The sequence below is a fragment of the Aptenodytes forsteri genome, unplaced genomic scaffold (assembly GCF_000699145.1).
Source record: "Aptenodytes forsteri isolate BGI_AS27 unplaced genomic scaffold, ASM69914v1 Scaffold172, whole genome shotgun sequence".
Taxonomy (NCBI): domain Eukaryota; kingdom Metazoa; phylum Chordata; class Aves; order Sphenisciformes; family Spheniscidae; genus Aptenodytes; species Aptenodytes forsteri.
The window spans coordinates 10591300-10612715 of record NW_008795018.1 but is presented as its reverse complement, the minus strand read 5'-3'; the positions used below and the strand labels follow the sequence as shown (position 1 = coordinate 10612715).

The 21416-nt window shown below is 40.0% G+C and overlaps 1 protein-coding gene across 1 annotated transcript in view; it reads left to right on the top strand.

Moving 5' to 3' along the window:
• The window catches only part of CDK14 (cyclin dependent kinase 14), a 243004-nt gene extending 225316 nt beyond the window's left edge, over positions 1 to 17688 (top strand). The window contains exon 13 of the mRNA XM_019471112.1: positions 17572 to 17688. The gene's annotated coding sequence lies outside the window, so the exon portion shown is untranslated. The remainder of the gene's footprint in view (positions 1 to 17571) is intronic.
• Positions 17689 to 21416: the final 3728 nt, after the last annotated feature.

The window sequence follows — 21416 nt, the reverse complement described above, 5'->3', positions numbered from 1 at the left end:
CACACGTATTTTTAAACCAAATAATATGTCTATGTAGTTAACTGTATCAAATGAAACACCTTTTGTATCTTTAAAAATCTCTCTTTAAGAAGATCAGTAGTTCACGAACAGTAATGAAACAAATATCTTAACAGAATGCTCTTTCATTCCCCATAGTGTCAGCAAGAGTGTCTACTTGTTTAATATTGTAGTAAACAGAAAAGTTCATGGTTCAGTGCTTAAGCCTCTGAGCTGTCTCCCCAACTGTTCCTGGCTGCCAGTATTTTACTTACTCAACAGGAAACTAATTTAATTAGTACAAAGAACAGGCCAGTACAGATGCCTGTATGAAATTCTTTCAGTTTTCAGAAGGCATATGCTAAAGTCCCTACATTAGATGGAAAAACAGAGATCATAAAATTTACACAATGGAATATCTGTTATCCTGTATTATCAAAGGTTGCTGTCTCAAATTATGTTACTGTGGTCTTGCAACATGAAACCAGACAAAATATTTCAGTTGAAAGATGTAGAAGCTGATAGTACATTTGAGCCAGGCTTACGTTTCATATTACGAATCTCTTCATCCTATTTGTGACTAACTGCAAAGATGTACCATTAGTTCTTAGCAACACTGTCTTCTCCTAAAGTCTGCTTCAAGAACTTTACTAAAGTGGCAAATTCAAACAGTAGTTATGAAATACAAAAATTAAGGTTTCAAATTTAATTTCCTCCACCTGTGGTTTATACATTTATCTACAGTCTTCATTTACAGGATCATTTACTCTTATTTCTTTGAGACCTCAGATTGCTTTTTTACAGGATAATGGATTGTGAACACAGATGGATAGTTAATGTTTCTTTTCATCTTCATCATTCAGTGTTTGATCCTATGCATTATGACTACAGCATCCATAGCCTGCACCAGATACGGAATCATTAATTTCCATGGAGGCTTTTCGTGATGCATTGTATCTTAGTTCCTGGCCAGCACTGGGAAGCCATCTTCACGGTACCTCCATGAGCTGAGATGGTACGGAGGTGTCCATTTTACACACTAGGAGCTGAGGCAGAGGTATTAAGATGGCAATTGTTAAAAATAAATCAATTTTTCTTGCCTGATTTCTTAGAGCTCCTGGCATTTTTTAGTGCTTAATATGTTCAGATTGGATTTCATTTTTCATTGACCTCAGTTGGAGCAGTGAATGCTCAGTGTATCAGTGGCCCAAGCCAGGAACCATCTTGGATTATACAGGAAATGAGAGTTGCCAAGTGAATTCCTGTTAGGAAAAAAAATTAGATAAAATAGGTTAATATAACTTCTCTAGCATCACGTAAGAGCTCTGATAAAGCTTTTCTAGCATCATGGAGGAGCTGTGGCAGAAGCAGGACTCAAATGCAACTTTCTAGGTATTCAGCTACTGAAACTTTCTTACTTTTTCTCATCTCCTGCTCAACTTACTTGAGACCTTCCAACTTCCACGTTAAAGGAGTTGAGGGTCTTATTTTCAATAAAACTCTGTCTTACAAAAGCAGCATATAGTTTGAGCAGTGAATGTGGCAAGGGTCTCATGTGGGGCAAAGAAAATAATCACATGTTAAAGACTACTACAGATGTAGAAGGGGTTAGATGCAATATTGCCCAAGCATTTTTAACTCCTTTCGAGAGTTGTAATTTCCCAAATTTTCAGCAACTGAGGAAGTGAAAGAGAAAAGTTTCAGTGTATGGAAGCATATTGATGTCTTCTTTCACCTTCACCAAGATGTGTTGTCAGTGGGATTCATACCTTTCAACCCACAGTGTGAGGCCAGTAGGTAGCAGTAGGAGGTGATTATCCTCTGTGTCAGGCTGACACAAGAGAAAACACGGTGCACTGTGCAAACAAGCTTACCTGCTGTTTGTTGGACAGGAGATAATGTTGTGTGACCCAGGAATAATAGGTCCTACTGCTGCTGCTGAAAAGACATGTAGCCTCCTGGCTGTACGCTGTTTGCCGTCTGCCCTCTGCCTCTCCGTGTCTCCTTCTTGACAGTCACATCCCTATTCCCTAACCTGGTGCTTCAGCCTGTTTCCCCTCTCCTTGTCAAAAAGGAGTCAGCCATAGGATTATGCTTAATAGTGCCTGTCCTGATTACTGGGTGTTTGACTCAAAAGGTATTTTTAATATTGTTCTGGTGCTTAACCCCCCCTTATTCCCCTCCCCCCCAAAAAAATGGTATTTGCAAGGATGGAAAGAAGAGTCCATCCCTCTCCTTATCTAAGTTAAATGTTATGAAAGTTGTTCTTTCTCTTTCAGTGTGTTATCCTTCTGTCTGGTTTGTTTGCCTGCCCGTCCTGGTCAAAGATTGAATGACTGAGAACATGGCAAATCCTGGCTTTCTTGTTTAACCACTATTAATCACTTGACATTGCATTTAGAGCTAGTTTGCACAAGATATGTGAAAAGCAAAGAGCCTCACTTGCATGCTGGCTTAACTGCCGGGAACATTTTCCCCTCCCATCTGCTGCGTTCATTATTATTTAAAAGCAAATCAGGAGCCAGAATTGGATTAGCAGAGTGGGTGGCACCAGTGGAAAACAAGCTCTGTGTTGGCAGTCACCCTGCCAAGTTCATGTGAAATTGCCCATTTTAGCTGGCAGCTTCAGCTTAGCTTGGTGTGATGACATATGGGCCTGGAGGGTAAGAATCTATTTCCATATTATAGCAGCTTCTGCTGCGAAACCTCATAGTTTGTAGCTGTGTGGTTGCCCGGCTTCAGCTGCAGACTGCTCTCCTGGTCTGCTCTGCGACGCTGGGCTCCTTGGCCGTTGTCTCGGCTTTTTCCCGAGGTCCCCTCGGCGGCCCTACCTATGTATTGGTACCCGGTTTGCCCCCAGCTACTCCATTGGTCTCAAGCCATAAGCGTGTTGAATGTCAAGAAGCAAAATAGGGAAGCTCATAACCCCCCCATCTGTGGGGCCCCCAGAATCAAAGGAGAGAAATCAAGCCCTTGCTTTGACTCTTAAGGGTCAGTAGTTTTTCAAAACAGCAGGGATATGTATTTTTATGTTTGAAAGATAAATAATGTAGCATGTATGTTATACGTCGACTCTAAACTCAATCACCTCATAAATAGGCATTTACAAATGAAAAATTAACTTCTTTAAATTAATAAAAAATTGCTTGTTTCAAATATTAGCGTTCTAAAATGTTCCAGGATGTGATTTCAGCATCCAGTGTTGTCTATTGTACTTCTGCATAAAGGAAGTTTTGGTGCCTTGCATTGAAATCCATGTGACAGGGATACCACCAACTTAGTCAATTCTGTAAAATAAGCTCAAGATATTTCAGCATTGAAATCCATGTGACAGGGATACCACCAACTTAGTCAATTCTGTAAAATAAGCTCAAAGATATTTCAGAAACCAGACTGCCTCTAAGTCCCTCAGCTGTGATTAGTGAGTTAACAATAACATTTCTTATTTCAGAAATCTCTTTTTCATCCTCCACTTACAATATAAGGAAAATAATTAAAATAACTCTCTGCAAAGCCCTTTCAAAGCACAATGTATCTCTCTGAGTTTACAGTACCGTTATTGTCGGTTATTACTTGTAAGGATAAAAATGTTCTGAGGAGGGAGAGTTACAGGCTGTTGACATGCCTTTAAACTATTTATTATAATTTCCAGAATTTCCAGTGCCTTTTTTGATCACTTTTTTTTCTTTTTTTTTTTACTTTGGGCACGATCTACTTCTAGACCTTACTTTAGAAACCTTTGTTTCGGGGATAGTGAAGGGGGGCAGAGAAACCTCCCTGGTGAGAGTATATGATCTGCTTCCGTGCAATGTGAAAAATGGAAGAGTTTATTCCTATTAATCTTTGTTATCACAGCCTGTGTGTGGTAACAACCCTGGTCTAATGTAGTTTGACAAAGGTAGACAAAACATGATGCGTGATGCCACTAAAAAACCGCAACCACTTGTAATGAGGAGATCAGTTGCACCTCAGAAGATGGGAGTCGCTGCACAGGTCTGCCTCCCCGCCTGTGCCCGTACCTCTCTGCTCACATTGGGTGGGGGGCTTCTTAGGCATGACATGACTGTTGTTGTCATCTTCCTGCTGTTAGTTCAGCGATGACGGGTTGAGAGAAGTGTCAGGAAATGGGCAACTATGTCCCAATCAATGATCGAAATCTAACGCTCTTGAAGATGTGTGTATTTATCACCAAATGGCTGCAAAATCAGAACATAATGCACCAGTAAGGTAGTTAGATCGTATCACTATTAATATATCAAACCAAAGGCCTATGTTTCAGAAGGATTGCATTCTGTGATGAGCTCAATTTATGAAGTCCCTGCTGGGGGTGAGAGATGTGATCAGTGCTCAGGCTCCAGTGACAGCATCTTTGTCACTGTCTATGCGGAGACACATATGAACACACATCACTTAGGCACAAAGAGGCAGCTTGATTCTTTGTTCATTCTTTATAAGTGAGCTAGTTACTCATTTCTTCATATGTAACTCTTATCATCCTTCATACCTAAATTATATTTTGTTTCTGGATGAAATTAAAAGAAGGCTTTCATTTTTTGGAAGGGTCTCATAATCTGAGATAATAGGCGGTGTTTATATTCAAAAGCTGGTATTTAAGGTAAAAAGGGGTAATTGTGTACAGAAAGTCACACTATCTGTTTGTAGAGAGCAACGTGATGTTCTCCTGGTGCATCTATTTCACCTTCTTTTGGTAATTAGACCCAGAGCATGTCTGTTATAGAAATGCTGGGTATCGTTCTGTATTGTTATTGTCTGCCCATCTGTTCTTCTCTTTCTTTCTGTCCTTTCCTGTAAAAGTTTTCAGGCTTGTACCTTTGATGTTTTTTGTAGAGACTGGCTACACTTTACATGACTCATAAAACGAATACAAGCTAATCAGGTGGATTGAACTTCAGTTGCCACAAACAAATGAACAGCACTGCAGTGCTGTTCAGTAATGCTAGAGAAGTTTCAGTTTCAGAAAAGCCATCGTAAATGAATTTATGTGCCCACCCAGATTTATTTTAATTAAAATCATCCATGAGTCTTGGCTGTTGCTTTGACTACTAAGTACTTACAAATAAGCTTAATAGACATGTTTGTTTGTTCCACAGCTGTAAAAATACATATTCTGCTACATGATTGTTTTTTTATCTGATTTATTTAAATAGAGTTAGGTAAAGATGCAGTTTATAGGGAAGGTTAAAGGGTCAAAATCCTATTTAATTAACTTATACCCATTTGGGAAGCAGCCAAGGTAAAAGAATGCAGGGAAAGTAAGCTTCAAATAATATGAAATCTTTGAAAAGGACTAACCACTTTTGGTGAAAGGCTTTCCTGTTCTTAACCTTGTGTCATTTAAACTATTTAAATGAGCTATGCAAAACCTTACATTTATAATGGAGCTTCAAAAAAAAGATTAAGTATTTCTTGCAGTTACAAGAAAACTGATGCTTATGGCAGTTAAAGAAAAGCCTTTAGTACTCCATCTTACCATGATCCCTGTCTTTGCATACCACAAAATGCACGGTATGTTGCGCCTGATTTGACATCTACTATTTCTGCCACATGTATGAAGCCTCTCAAGAGTGTGTGACTGCTTTTCAAAAACATGTAAGTCTTTCAAAAAACAATTGGGGCGGGGGGGAAGCCTCTGTAGTGTCTGAAGGAGGCCTGATTTTCAAAGGGTGTGGATGCTGCTAAAAGTTGTGTCTATGAGAATTACCTCATGTTGCGTTTCCCAAACCATGCGTTATATTTGAACATCTTAGTCATACATGTGGAAAAGGTTCTTACCACAGCCAGAACGGGACCTCTGAGAAATAAAATAACTGAGCTGCTTTGTGATCTCTCTATATACTAGATAGGATATCCTCATTGCTGTAGTGATGCTCTGTAGAGGTGCCAATTCTAGAACATTTTTTCCATTTAATGCCACAGAGACCACACTGTGGAAATATTTCTGTTTCAGCGCTCCGTATGGTTTTATATGTAAAAATGGAACTGGCAGGGAAAAATGCAGCTGGCCTGACGCTGCCAGTAACTATTTCTAATGTCATAGATTTTCAGCAAGAATCCCAAGTGGGAGCCGTATAGGTAAGTACCAGCAGAGCCTATAGGGAATGAGCACGGAGGCAAGCAGTATTCCATATAGACACCACTGCATTTCCTAAACTGGGATTTTTTCTCCCCTGCCCCATTCTAGTCTTCAGAACTGTTGGGTTGGAAAACAATTCAGGCTTGGAAAGGTCAACTCCAAAGACTTCCTGATCTCTCTGTCAATACCATTGTATGGCATTCATGGTGTGGGTGGACAGATAGCCTAAGAGCTTCAGACATAATGGTATTTGGAAATATATTCCAAAATTTAAATACCTCTATTACTTAAACTTGCCATTAATTTAATATACTATAATTGTGGAAAAGATCCTTCTGATTCAGCATGTGAGGTCTGCATTCTGTCTAATTTTATGTGTGCTTAAGGGTTGCAGTGCTGTCCTAAAAAATGTATTTTAATTGACATGACCACTTTGGCATGACGCTCAGTCTCTGAAAAGCCACAGCAGCAAATAGAATGTATAACCAGATGGTGCTTAGCTAGAAGGATCTTTGCTGTCCAGAATGCGACTGCAATGATGTCTGCTCTGTCAAGCTAAAACAAAGGCATTCATAACTCCACATTCCAGATTAATTAAGAATTCCTTGCTGGTTTGAAAAGTACTCTCCTTTTTGGAAAAAAAAATCTAGGACAAACACTAACAAAAATAAAAATACAGGTGAGAAATTGATTTTTTTTTTCTTACTTTACCCATCCCTTTTTCTTCTTCCTTCTCCATCTGAACATTCATTCTCTCTTCTCCAAAGAAGAACTAACAAACATAACTTAATTCCAAACTGCCTTTAGGTACTTTCAGGCTACTATAATGATTTTGGTAATAATAAACATTCACACTTTGTTTTCTTAATCTTTAGCATTTATCTGGGGGGACTAAGGTACTTTATAGTGTTGTGATCCCTTGCAGAGGTATCTTTAAGTTCCAAGGAATCTTTCTTTCTGTAAGCGGACTAGCAAAATGGTCCACACCCATCTCAAGACTATCCCATAGCTACTTTGCACTGATTATGCTAGAAGCATTAAATTTGTTCCAAGAGCACTTATCTCTTGAGAAGTAACTTGGCTAATATTAACAATCACATGTATACAGAATGTCCTATTTTTAAGTACCTGTGGATACTTTAATCTTTGCATGAGGCAGTGCTTAATTTTTGGGAGGAGGTGAATGCTAATGAGTCATCCGGCAGGCATTTAGTCTCCCATATGTCATTTTCTCCAGCAGACTTTGCTTTGGGGATAAAAACCATGACGGGGAGAAACAGAAATAAATTTCCAAATAAGTTCTCTGAATTTATTTAGTTGTTGTTATGTTAGATGGGGGGAGAAGAGGGAGATGGTCAGGCACATCGTATCATTTGGGTTTTGAGTTGGTCAGCTGTTGTGCTTCAGATATAAGAAATACGCTTAGGTTCGAGTTGATAAATAGTACTGTTAAGTAACAGTGACCATCAGTTCTGAGGCTGGCAGTCAATGAGTTTCATTCGTGATATTTGGATTGGGGCAGAGTTGATCTGCTCTCCCTGAACTCTAGGGTTGTATTCTTCATTCGAAGCTAGATACAGACCTATAAAAAAATCTGAAGCTTTTCTATCCCTTCTGAAGTCTCTGAACTCTGGATAAATATGACTTGAAGCTTCACAAACTGTTAAACATCTCCTTGATATGTTGGCAGGCCAACATATTTTTATTGCTAAGAAATGAAAACCAACCAAAAAAATCTAAGGAACTTTCAGTCAGAGGCATGGGCTCTCAGCCATCTCGTTTGCTGCTCCCTTGAAACATGTACAGGAGATTATCCTTATTAGGCAATCTTACGGGTATTCCCAGATCTTTTGAGTATGGTTTTCTTCCTTTTTAATTAGTAGGTCATTATGCGACAACTTCTGTCTGCTCCCCTAAGTGGCCAGCTAAGGCAGATTTCACTGTGTTTCTGGATACCTGAAAATAATTAGCCATTTGTGAGTTGGGAAGTGGCTTCAGACATTAGAAGTGAAGCTTTGTTATGAGTAATGCACTGGGAAACTGCTGTTGATGAAAAATAAGGATGTAATTCCACGTTTTTGTCTTTGCAGGCAAAAACAGCGTGGTAAATTTCTGCCTAGCTCTATCCAGGCAGTTCCTTCTTGCTCCCTCACCAGTTTCCAATCCCATTAGTTGTGCTGGTGCAACTATTTACAAGTTTAATATAAACTGGATCACTGAGATCTACGTTAAAATAATCCCACTTCTGATGCTTTTAGTGATGCAGTGTGCAGGGTGTCCCACAGACAGTTTTATCAGGGCAAGTGACAGGGGCACAAGTTGCAGGGCAGGAATAAGGAGTGAGGTTTGTGGGCAGTGGGAATTTCTTAAGCTGGCTCTGCCACAAAGATGAGACACGGTGGAAGGGTACCACAGCTCAGCTCACTTGCATCCAGTTGCTTGTGGTTGAATCTCCAGTCCCTTGGCTGTTTGGTTTAGCAAGAGAATGCAATGAGGAAATCTCTCACCAGCTCTTCCTGGGGCTCCTTTTCTCCAGAGAGGGGTTCAAACCAGTAATAAACCTGTTAACCAGAGCATTAGTGGCTGTATATCATCTTCCAACAGGTATTTCCTTTTCTGAGTTCTATGCAACCGTAACTGATAGGCTCTTTTTGTTTTTTTTTCTTTCAGATGTTTTAATTAAGCTACATACAAATTTCGTTCAGGCATAGCATTTACTTACCTGTTTCAGAGTAGAGAGCTGTTGCTTCAGCTGAGATAAGGATCCTATTGTGTCAAACACTGGCAAAAATTGTAGGTTTAGGTTCTCTCATTATAGATCCAGGGAGGCAGCATTTCTCCAGTTCATCTTCAGTCAGTTCCTCTTTGGCAGGCTTTTTTGCAAGTTATCAGGGTGAGAAACATAGCAATTTAGACACATCATATTAATCAGGGGGAAAAAAAAAAAGAAAAAAAAAGAAGGGGGAGGGCTTGTTTGGGTTTCTTGCACATTGGAATCTAGAAAATCTTTGAGTTACATCCTTTATTTTTTTCTATTGATATAATCGTGAGTGAAAATTTATGCCTTTATAGGGATCCAATTTCAGAGGAGACAAATCTTTAAGCCATTAAAAATATAAATAACATACTGAATCCTGAAGCCTTTGGAAAAGGAAAAACAAACCAGGAGGGTGTAAGAAGTTGTAAGGATTTGGCTGTTTGTCCGGTTTGAGAAGTATGTTCTTGCAAACAAGTAGCATTAATATTTTTCTGGTCTTGATGTGTACCAAAATCCTCAGCTTGCTTTTTTGTTTTTAATAAGGTTTCTATAGCTTTGCTTGCAAACTATATTGAGCTCAATAACACTGCTATTTTTGTAGTATCTTCATCTGAAGTATTAGTTTTCCCAGAGCTCACTCACAGAGTGCTGTGCTTTATTCTTGAAAACTAGAAGACATGTAGTAGATTCAGTCCTGGCCATTTTTCATGTGAAGCCTTATTCAAATGGTAATTGTAAAAGGCTTTGTGGACTTTGTTCTCAACTCAAAGGAAGAACTTCAGCTGTGGGCAGCTAGGGTAGGAAAGAATTTTTGCTGAAAGACTTGGAGAAAACTCTTTTGGAAGTTACCACAGCCACTCAGAAGTTAAAGGTAACCTACAAATCAACTGTGAAACCAATCATGTTATCAAGTATCACTGGAAGTGAATATTGTGAATAAAATATATTACAGTGAGGATCAGGACTTGTATTCCTTTTTTTCCTAACAAGACACACTATGAAGGAATTCATTATAATATTTTGAAGAGACCTATGTGCAAAATATGCACGGTTGGTTTGCAATTATTGATACGCATATATGCTACTTAGCAACTGGTGTGTAATTTAAGGATAGGTCTTGGCTCTTCAGAATCAGCTTCCCACACTGGACTGTTGGATGCACGTTTACAAAGTCCTAGGTGATGTAGGACTTTCATTTTGGACTTTTATTGTACGTAAAGGTACAATTGGAAAACTCACAGTCCAAGTAAGGATTTCAACAACTTCCAAAGTTTGCAGCTGTTCTAATATTGTGTTTTTGTTAAATTTAACTGTATTTATCTAATTTGAACTAGTGGTGGCTCCAGCTAAAATTGGGCGCTCATTTTGGGAGACACTCTAAACCCAGAGGCTGGGATATAAAACAGACCCCCTGTTGCAAAACAGAGGTTACAGGGGGATAAAGTGACCTGCCTACCATCACATTCAGTAGCAAAGCCAAAATCTTGGTTTCTGCTTTTCAGCCCCATATCCACTGTGCCACAGACCTCTCACCTTTAAAAGGTTATGTCACTTAGTTAATGTACGTATACTCATAAAATAGTTTAGTTTATAATTGTGTTACCATTCTAACTTTTTATTTTATGACTAGTTTACAGTCCTTGTCTAGCACTCACTTCTTTTAGGGTCATCCCCTCGCACCCACCCTGAAACTGCAGTCACCTCCCATACTCCCTTTATTTGGAGTTGTGGTGCTCTGCTCAGAGGCAAAGTCCACCTGTGAAAAACCCTTTGTGGGAAGAGGAATTCTTAAAACAGGAATGTGTCCATATGCAATCTGTATGATAATTCATACGTTAGAACTGTGGAGAAGAATATACAGCAATTTTCATCACTGAGGATGGAGTCTGGGAAGTCCAGTGTGTATAAGAATACCAACGCAGTAACTTCAGACACAGGGGAAAAAGAGCAGGAAAAAATTAATCAGTAAATCCTTTGTTACTTATTTGTCAAATGTGGTTTACTTTTAATGACTGATAGTAGTTATTATTATAATGTGTAAGTATCCCGTACAGTCCTGTGTCTGTGAAAGAATAACAGCCAACCGTTGCCGAGATAATCCAGAGGTGTCATTTAACCATTAAATGAGATTAAATATTGCTAAAGAAATGTAAAGTGAATTGGAAAAGATGCGGCCCATGTGAGGGGAGGAAGGTGAGGATGTTCTCTCCTTATTAAGTTATGCCCCATCCTGGGAAAAAGATTGGAAGTGGCATTCATTGTGTCCTTGGCAAAGGAGGTTACATCTGATGTTTTGGTCACACAGGTAACTTGCACGTATTTAGCTAAGGCTTCTTTAATTCTTTAGTTACGGCGGTGCAGGATCCTGAGTTGACACTATAAACTGACCATGTCAACACGGGCTTTGACACCAGCTGAAATTAAATTATAATAATTCAGCTTCATTCAACTCTGAAAGTTGCTTTGTAGACACATCACAGAGAAGAAGGTATTTTGTTCCTGTGCTATTTTAGAAGTGATGCAAATCCACCACTTTCCTGTGTGTTACAAGGTATTTGAGTTCAGGAATCACATACCAGCCTATAGCAGAAAATATTTTCTTCAAACACTTCTCAGTTTGTAAAAAAATCATAGTTTTTCTGGCGTCAATTTTTTTTTCAAATAAATTTTTAATGACAGCCTTAAGTCTTGCCTCTTCTGTGTATTTTGGGGCATGGATAACTAGAAAAAACTAAAGCCCAGCAGAAAGCAATTTCAGTAATCTTATATTTAGCCTTAGTGAACAGTATTCCTCGGGAAACCACAAAGAAGGTATAGTCCATCGAAGAAAAGCTTTCAACAAAGCTAGGCTGTATACTGGAATAATCTTTGAACTAACACCTCTGAAGATACGCAGAGCAACTTTATAGGCAGCAGTCTACTGAGCCTTGTCCATGGGGTAATTCAGAGCCTGAGCTAACAATACTGCAGATCATTTATTTTTCATATATTAGAACAATTGCATTTCTTTTAAATCTCACAGAAGTAAAACTTCCCTGTGAAAGAGAGCACTCTATACAGTGTGACAGTTGCATATTTTAAAGCATATGGTTATAGAAATGTCTTTATGCACCCAAGCTTTCCACACATATTCAGACTCATACGTACACATTATTTGTATGTTTGCATTTGTGCACATATATTATAGACACAGATATAAAATAAGACGTGTATGCATGTATATATACATTTGAAGGGGAAAAAGAACTTATGGGAGGCTGGCCAGATTTAATTTGTCTGCTTGTATTTAGCACTTAAGGGCTTATATACTCAGTTTGCTCGAAAGAGCGAAGAAGTACTCCTTGCTTATGCCTCAAATCAGAAATGCATGAAGTGCAGCTGCAGAGATAATACATTCTCCCCAAAGGCTTTGGCTGAGCAAATTAGGTGTCAATGGGGTGCCTGCGCAGGCAGTACTCTCTCTAATTAGTCTCTTGAGCCTAGTTGGTGGCGGGTATAAGATGATCTAATCAATTGGTCTGTGTCTGATGGTACGTGTAAAAATCCTAGCAGGCAGAGCTGTCTCCCACAGGTCACTCACCTGCACAGCGGGAACGCTCATTTTCATTTTTCATCTCTTCCATCACATGATGCTGACAGTTGGTTTTAAGAAAATTGAATCCAAAAAATATCTAGTTCATAGGGCATGTAGGTCAAAATAAAGTTGCATTATGGGTATTGGTGATCCAATTAATTAATATTTATAGCAACGAGTTGCATGTAGATATTATCTGAGTGCAAATAGTATTGATAATGTTTGGTTGGCTTTTTAAAATGACTTCTCTAACAAAGGTAGGAATAAAAGGTGCGGGGAAAAAATTCACCTGTTAATAGTATACTTTTTTTAGAGAGGATGAACAGTATCTGTGGTGTGTGCATGTATGGTGGAGGGAGAAGCAGAAAGAATATATTGTTGATGATCTTAAATACCCCCATGTTTCAGCTCATAGAGAATACAGTATCTCCAGTTGTCAGCTCACATTTTTATTTTAAATCTGGCATTGTAGAATGAATACTCTTATAATAATGCTAAATCAGCTGCAACTAAAATAGACCTGCACTCTGAGTGTGCTTTGCATGCTAAGGACTCTGCAGGAGCACAGCTCCGCCCTATGTGATAATTTATACAAAAATTAAAAGCACCTAGAGAAGGATGCTGATGCTGCCAAAAAGAGCATGTAGTGAATTGGTGATTTGCATTTTTAAAGGAAAGGTCATTCTTTTACTAATTAAAATAAAGAAAAATATTTGGGATTTAGTCAGAATGAATACTCTTATAAAAATGCTAAATCAGCTGCAACTAAAATAGACCTGCACTCTGAGTGTGCTTTGCATGCTAAGGACTCTGCAGGAGCACAGCTCCGCCCTATGTGATAATTTATACAAAAATTAAAAGCACCTAGAGAAGGATGCTGATGCTGCCAAAAAGAGCATGTAGTGAATTGGTGATTTGCATTTTTAAAGGAAAGGTCATTCTTTTACTAATTAAAATAAAGAAAAATATTTGGGATTTAGTCATTCTCCTCTGCCTCGTCTTGAGAGCATGATTAATGTTTAAATTACAAGCTTTAGTATCCCTTCCTAGAACCATTGTTACATCAACAGCTATTGCATTCTGAAGTTGGCCTCTGCCATTTTTAAGGTGGGTTAACACCTTATTTTATCCCGTTCGGGGTCTGGGACAAACGGGATGTATGCAGCAGATGATTTCTCTAGATAACAAACATACAATTGAGTTACTTGATTTAGGTCACTTGATATTTCAAGCACATCATTAACTTTCTTGTAATCTTTTATTAGGTTTAGTAGAGATGTCATGAAAACCAAAAGTACCTGGACCTGTGGTGAAAAAATACAAGTTCATTTTTAAGGCAGTCTGTTACATTTCAGGTTTTGTTGTTGGTTTTTTTTAATGGAGATCTGAAGGAACCCTATTTTGCTCTTGGGAAATCACAAGTTGTAAATATTCCATTTAACAATTTACGCTTTTATAAGCAAAGCTGTGACCAGAGGCCATAAACACGATCTGCCAAGTCACCAGGCAAAACTTTGATTTGTATGATCAGGAAAACGTATTAAATTCTAAGCAAGGATATTTCTAAAATATATCTTAAAAAATGCAGAGGTGGAATACTAAGCCATCTGGGAACTGAATGGCAGCACTGTGTAGAGGGCCCTGCCTCGGGTCTTGGTTGTGTGAACAACTGATGTTTCAGTTCAAGAGCCCCACTGAAGAAACAATGCTTTTTTAATAAAAAGATTGGTTCACACCAATCTAAAATTTCATGTTGGTTTTATTGTGGATTTTCTGCTGTGGACAAAGAGACACCCTTCCTCCAGTTTAGGGGAGGCGTCTATTTGATGTGATGCAATGAGTCACATCTTATACAAAACCAAAGCGAAGAGAAGGAAGTCTCCTGTCCCACAGCACAGCGATTACAGCGCTCCTCTGCGAAGTGGCATATCCGTGTTCGGTTTCTTCCTCTGCCTCAGGATAGGTAGACCTCTGTTCTCCATTGCCCAGGAGAAGGCTGGCACTCCATGAGGGCAAAGGGATTTCACCTGTTGACTCCATTTCGAATTGACAATAAACATTCAGTGAATTAGGGATTCAGATGCAAATGTTATATATTCCCGGTGTGTATATTCCTAACCACCAGGCTTGTTCGCTGTGTCAAAGATCACGTAAGGATTTTATACACATTGTCTCGGCAGCCAAAACTGAGGGTTCAGCCTCAGAACAACCTGACCATTAGGGTGCTGGTCCGAGCAGCAGGGAGCTGTCATGCACGCTGGCTTCCTGAACCGGGCAGGCTGTGTGTGTCAACACGGCTTCAGAGAGACTGTGACCACCAGCCGTTCCCCGGTTCCAGTTGCACTATGTCTTCTAGCTTTTCCCAGCCAGAACCACTGGGGAAGTGTGGCATCAAACTACCTTCTTTTCCAGGGAGTTTACTTTTTGATCTAGTCTAAATCTTGAGCCTATGCAGAAGGTGGGAGGTGGCGTTGCCCACCGTACCGTTCCACAGGCTCTCGGCTTCACAGGAAACCAGTTACTCCAGCTGCAGCACTGGCATAGCAGGACCCAGCAAAGCTGGAGCTGGTGGAGTTGCGATCATAAAACTGTCAGCTGCCTTATACTGAGCCAGAGCAGGAAAACAAATTGGGTTCAGCAAAAAACTTTGCAATCTCCCATGCACATTTATGTAACCTCTGCTTACCCTTTCTTAGTTCTCTGTGTTCTGCCCTTGGTCTGCATTGGTGCTGGCAGTGGTTGCCAGTATGCAAAGTTTTTTTTTTCCCCTGTTAAATGGTAGCAGCTGTCAGTTTGTTCATTTCTAAGGAAGCTTTTAACGTTCTAGGGCTTGATTCTGGAAGTGCTAAGCTTCTGATGAAGGTATTCCCCATTTCACAGGCTCAGGCCCTCCCCTGGAGAATGTGTCATCAGCTTTGCCTACAGAGCCAAACTTGAAGCTGGAAAATGTTGTATTGTCACTGGGAAATCGTAGCACAACCCTGGGAGAAGTGTGATGCTCACCTCCTTTAGAAATTGTCCTGAGGTCCAGTGATAGAAAGGAAAAGTTCTGTGTGATTAATGTAATTGCAGTTAGTGTTAAACCTGAGCAATTTGGTAACTCCTGGAAAAGCCTCCATCCAGAGGCTTTTCTATTCAGATCATTTTGTTACCTGTCCTAGATGTTCCTGCCGCTTATGCCAGTCTCTGGAACTCCAGCAATTTGGGCTTAGCCTGAAATCAGGCCAGCAGTTCTGGATCTGGGCAGATGTGGCTTCCAAACAGCAAGCCCACCTTCCACAGCTGTAATGTGGGTGGCAGTAGGGGAAAATGCAAGCTCAACATTGGAAGGAGCTTTGGGAGTCTAGTTGCTTCTTTATAAGGAGGGGCTCCAAAGAGGTCATCTCTAAAAGTGTTTTTGAAGGAAGGTGAATGTGGAATTTGGGGAATATTGTCAACAGTGTTTCACCACTAAGCAGTTGTGAATCTCTGCATGTTCCAAACACTGCTTTTTATTTTAAGCTTATGAAGGGTAAACTAAATGGGTCAACTCTAATGTATTCCTTGAAAAAAGATTTATTGGCGCTTCAGACAAGCTCCTAGACCCTGGGGAAAGTGGGACTTTCATGTGGAATAGACATTCCACACAAACTCCAGAGGCGTTTAGGAAACAACCCAAGCAGGACTCAAGAGGTGGTAGACCAAGCTCCAAGAGGGCCCAAGATGCTGCTATGCATCATTAAGAACAGGCTTTTGTTAATCCAATTCAGGTATTCTGGTGCTTAAAGGGCAGAAGAAAAGCTCTCAAGAACCATGACAGGAACCCTGGAAATTATGGAAGTTAGATGTTGTGTAGAGATTAGGCTGTTTTGATGAAAGCCACAATTAAAATTTTATGCTTGAAACTGCAGTTCAAAACTGATGCCTTGTTTTTCTCCTGCTTTTGAAATGAGGGCTAGACTAGATTCACTGGCACCTGCATCCAGTTTGATTTAAATAGTTTTAGGACATGTTAATGCAAACCAGTTCCATGCTCAATGAATATTTCAGCGTTCTTTTTCTTAAGTGCTAAAATTCCTCCATATCTGACTGTCTTCCTGCAACTACATTTTAAAAATGTAGCAGGTGTGTAGTTACAATCCTTGGTCCTGAAAAACCTTGTAAAACAAATGTATTTTGAACTTTAGCAAACTACAGAATTTCTCAGAAAGTGTCACTTTATTACTTGGCATAGAATTCTACATGGACATTTATTAAGTGTTAAATATGTTAATTATAAAATCCTTCCAATGGCTCCAGTCCATTCGTTTAGCCTTCACCTGGCTCTTCTTGCATTTGTTGGATGCTTTAAGTAATGCTTCCCACATTCTCAGCCTGCCTCCTGTTTTGTGTAAATCTCAAAAACATCATGGTACCTTCCTGCAAGTCCAATCACAGCTTTAAGCCTATACAAACAGGAATCATCAGCAGTGTGAAAGACAACATTAAGCAAAGCTATTGATATAATGTTTACTTTCTGTATATGAAAAGAGAGGTTTTAGTTATCTGCCTGTTAATAGAAGAACACCGAAATAAAGGTGAATGTGTAAATGCAGTGCAACAAGGAGCTCCATGATCTGGCTGTGTTTGTAGAAGTGTTCGTGACATGCCTTGAGGTCCCTCAGATAACTCTTGGGAAGCAAACCTGAGGAGACCTTTTCATAAACTATTTGCAAGCATTGCTGTGAAGGTGATCGCTAGGGACTCCACGAGAAAGGGGGCAAAAAGAGCGTGTAAACTCCTGAAGCTTTGTGTGAAGCTAATGTGCCAGCATTTAGCAACCTTCCTTTGCATTGACAGGGTGTGACCACCTTTAGAAGAGCCAGCTGTCTATTTATGGCTGCCTATAATTTCCATGGAGAATGTGAGTGCTGATGGCACCTCTGAAGGTTAGCACTTGGGGCAGAGATACATTAATATAGATAGATTAATATATCTCAGTTAGGCAACCACCCTGCAAACATTGGTGGGTTTGAGGTACCAGCTCTAAAAGTGCTTTGGAAGTCTGTCCTTTGCTCTGAGCTGGTGTCTTCATAACCGGCTTTGGACTAACCTATTTTTTACCAAGTAAAAAATCAGTAAAACATGCAATTCGTGAGGCTTATTATAATTTATATTGTTCCCTTACAGGATTAAATTTACCAGTTTGGAGGAGGGAAACAAAAACCTAATGAGGAGGCCGACACCAGGAAGGAACCACGGCCTGTTTCCTTTCTTTCTCTATGGTGGATTTCATTCAAAAGAAAATTGAAGCTGGCAAGACCCTGTTTTTTCCCTGCAATTTATTTAAAACCTTGCACGCATTTGGATACCTTGTGATTTCAGAGAACTATGTGAAGATTAAGCTTTTGCTTACTGATACATGGCATGTACTCTTTCAGTCTTTTGTGTTTGATTTTGTTTGATTTTCCACTGCAGCGCTGCATCTTTGTAAGGATTTTTATGCTTTCACCAGCAATGTCTTAAATACATTAAGACAACACATTTGGTGTTCACACTTCTTCAGTAACGACTGTACAAAAAAAGGCAACGGTGGCATAAAGGACTGTGTGTTTTCTTTGAGAGTTGTGCATATTTTGCAACCAATGGGAAGACTATTTCTGCCAGAGCAAGCCCAACTTGTCTGATCGGCTGACAATTACAGCACCTTGCCACTATTCCTGAAGTGTTGTTGGGTTATTTCTTTTTTCATTATCTCCTCAGACCATTCATATCCATTTTAAAAACATGGCAATAATTGCATGTTTACTTCAGTACTCTGAATTTGGTTACTCTGCTTAGGCTATGCAGCATGCCAGTTTTCAAAATAGGCCTGTGAGAAAGACAAAGCAAAAATGATGAGATGTACGCAGCTGACAGATATACAATGAATTCTTTATGTTTTTCTTCCCTTTAAGAATATTTCTTTCTTTTATGGGTCTTGGCTAACATGTCTATGTTTTTCCTCACACTATTTACCTTTTGGAATGTTTTCTTGAAAACAGAGATGATGAAACGGTTCTGTTTAATTCAAGGCAGATACTAAGGTACAGAAAAACTTTTGTTGAACGAGCCATTAAATCTAGCTGTGTTACTTTGCCGCATACAAAGCAAAGCGGAGAACTTTCCTTATCCCAAACTGTTTGCTGTTCCACACCAAAGCACCTTTCAAGTTATTTTCCATAGGTATTCTGAGCTGATTGGAAGGCACTACCAGATACTGTGTCTTTAGATAGCTTTTCTGAATGAATCATTCAAATGCAGACTTTGCAAGAAACAAAGTTGTGTGATGTTAGAAAAGGAAGCCCCTGCTACCTTTTGACTGGGGAGAACATTGTGTTCAGGGGTGTGATAAAACTGCCCTGACCATATACAATGCTTTGCATTCAGAGAGGGCAGGGTATGGTGCAAAAACCACTGTTGAGTTATAGTCCTGCTTGGACAGAAACGCTTGCTAGGCAATATTATTCTACACATAAATTTGACATCCTTTGCTTGCTGGATGCATTGAATTACATTTTTAAGAAGTGTGGTAACACTTTGGTTAGCTTTCAGTGTTTAAAAGGAGGGGGAAAGGATTTGTGCTACTGCCATCTTATTAAACTCCAGCAGTGTTTAATAAGAAAAAAAACACCCAATAAGGCAAATCCTTGAATGCACAAGTAGCTACGACAGGCCTCTTAATGAACTAGGATACGAGTCTACACTTTCAAAGAGCTGAACCGTGGAAATATTCTCAATATTTGCACAGCCATTAAAAGACAGTTTTCCCCAATGACATCTCTGTTTCAGGATCTGGTAAAAGCCATCTGAAAGCCACTTTCAGTCACAATCCTATTTAGAACTTACTACAGTCTTTCCCCTGTGTTTATGAGGGGGAAAAAGTGACCACTGAACTTTTGAATTTATCACACACTGAAACTGCCTTAGACGTGGTTTGTTTGGGTTTCATGTTTCTTTTTTTTGTAAGAGAAAAGTCTTTTATACATTATCTTTGCTACTTAAATCGTGTGCAGTTTGATGATTAAAATTAGCTATTTTTAGAAAAAAAAACTTGCTGCAAAAACCTGAAGAATTTTTGAAAATGTAACAAAGATTTCAATTAGGAATATAAGGGTAGTTTCATAGACGCATCTACTTGGCAGCTTAAATTGGGAGGCAAGCAATTATGCTGCTCAACTAAACATCTGAAGTTTTAATATAGAGAGTAATTCCCCAACTGTTCCCACAAGCCTAGCACATTACTATCCATAGTGACTCATGTACAGTGTTTGCTTAAGGTACGTGTGTGTGTGTGTATGTGTGTGTACACACACGTGCGTGTGAGATTATCTTCTCTGCCCCATTCCCACTTTTAAGCAACCACTGAAATAAAGTTGGTCCAAAAATCTTCAAACTCAATTACCTGAAGGAAAGTGCATAAATACTTAGGTTCCTAAATAGTAACTTGATTTTCAGCAGTAGTGAGGTTATCTCAGCTACCGATCAATTAAGGAGTGACCAGGATCTCTTACTTATGCACCTACTTCCCAGGTGCCCCAATTGCCTGCAGTGACTTGGGTTTGCAGCTCTCCCACGGAGGCTCTGGGCCCTGGGGATGTTCTCTCCTGGGCTCAGTAAGCTAGTGCTGTTCGTGTGAGCACTGCAAATTATTCTTCTGGAACATCAAATCTGCTGGGAAACAAGTTTTTTTTGAGAAAGTAGAAGCACCTTTGTCCAGGGAACTGACAGTACAGCCTTATTTCCCTCTTCCTCCTTCCAGCAGAGCCCTTACCTGCGTGGTTAGCCTGACTGACACCCATCAGTTAGGACCCCCTGACAGTTAGACCACTTCTCAGCACCTTGCAGAAGTGGGGTTTTCCCCACAGCTCTTCTCAGTGTTGCGGAATGGACTGTTTAAACCCCATCAGTGCTCTTGAGACAGCTTCAGCGAAGATCAGTAGTGTTACCCTCTTTTTCTCTCATCCTTCCCAAATTGGTTCCCTGCAGAATCTTCAAAGGGACAAGAAGAAGTAGCCTGGCCTTCCAGAAGTGCTGCGGGTGCCGGGAACGTGGTTTCATGCTGTCAATAGTAAAAAATGGGCTTAAGCGACCAGTAGTCTCTGGGTCACAGTCCTTGAGAAACTGTGGGACTCGCTCGGAGTCGATAGCCGGCAGTAGCGTAACTTTCATTTTCCTACCGCTTGGCTGAGCCCCAGTAGATCCTTTCTGATGATACTGAGAGGATGTGGCTTTGCTGCGAGAGGGGAGAGCAGCCACAGGGCAGCAGGTGTAGTAGGCAGATAAAAATGGGAGGGCATGTTCTAACTCTGTATGAGATGTAATATTAAGTGAATGAGGAAGGGAAGATGGTGATAGAGATGGTCTGCACGATACAGAGATTCCTTACAAGTTCAAGTTCACAGAACCTGACTTTACAAGTCAACCAGCTGGAGATGGCTTAGTCCTCTCTCCTGCTGGGTTCAGATCAGCTCTAATCCACACCCAGCAGGCACCGCACCAGTCAGGACACTCTCAATAGTGCCGACATTACATGACCGTATGGTGTCCCGGATCGGTTGGGTCTTTTAATTCTCACTATTGTTTTTAATCAGAACCATGGTTTAGGATAAGTCGTCAGTACATGCAACACTGAAAATTCCATCTGCAGTAGACAGAGGCACTGGGGTTTTCACTTTCTCTTTGGTGCACGGAGGTTCTGCACTTCAGACTCCTGGGGAAAGAAGGTAGGATAATAAATTCCCTGTGGGCCGGTGGGTGACGTACACCCCTGTGTGCTCTGTGTCAGTGCACGCAACCGAATGTGTAGTCAATGCTCTGGTATGCTCATATACGAAATATTCATCTGTGAATATTATTGGGTTTGTAATCTTTGTTATATAAAACGTTTAGGCTGTACAGACTGGGGAGCAAAATGCAGACACCCCATATAAAGAGAATTACGTTGCATTACTGAGCATAACAATACTCTCCCCTACCAGCATTTAGGTGGAGTG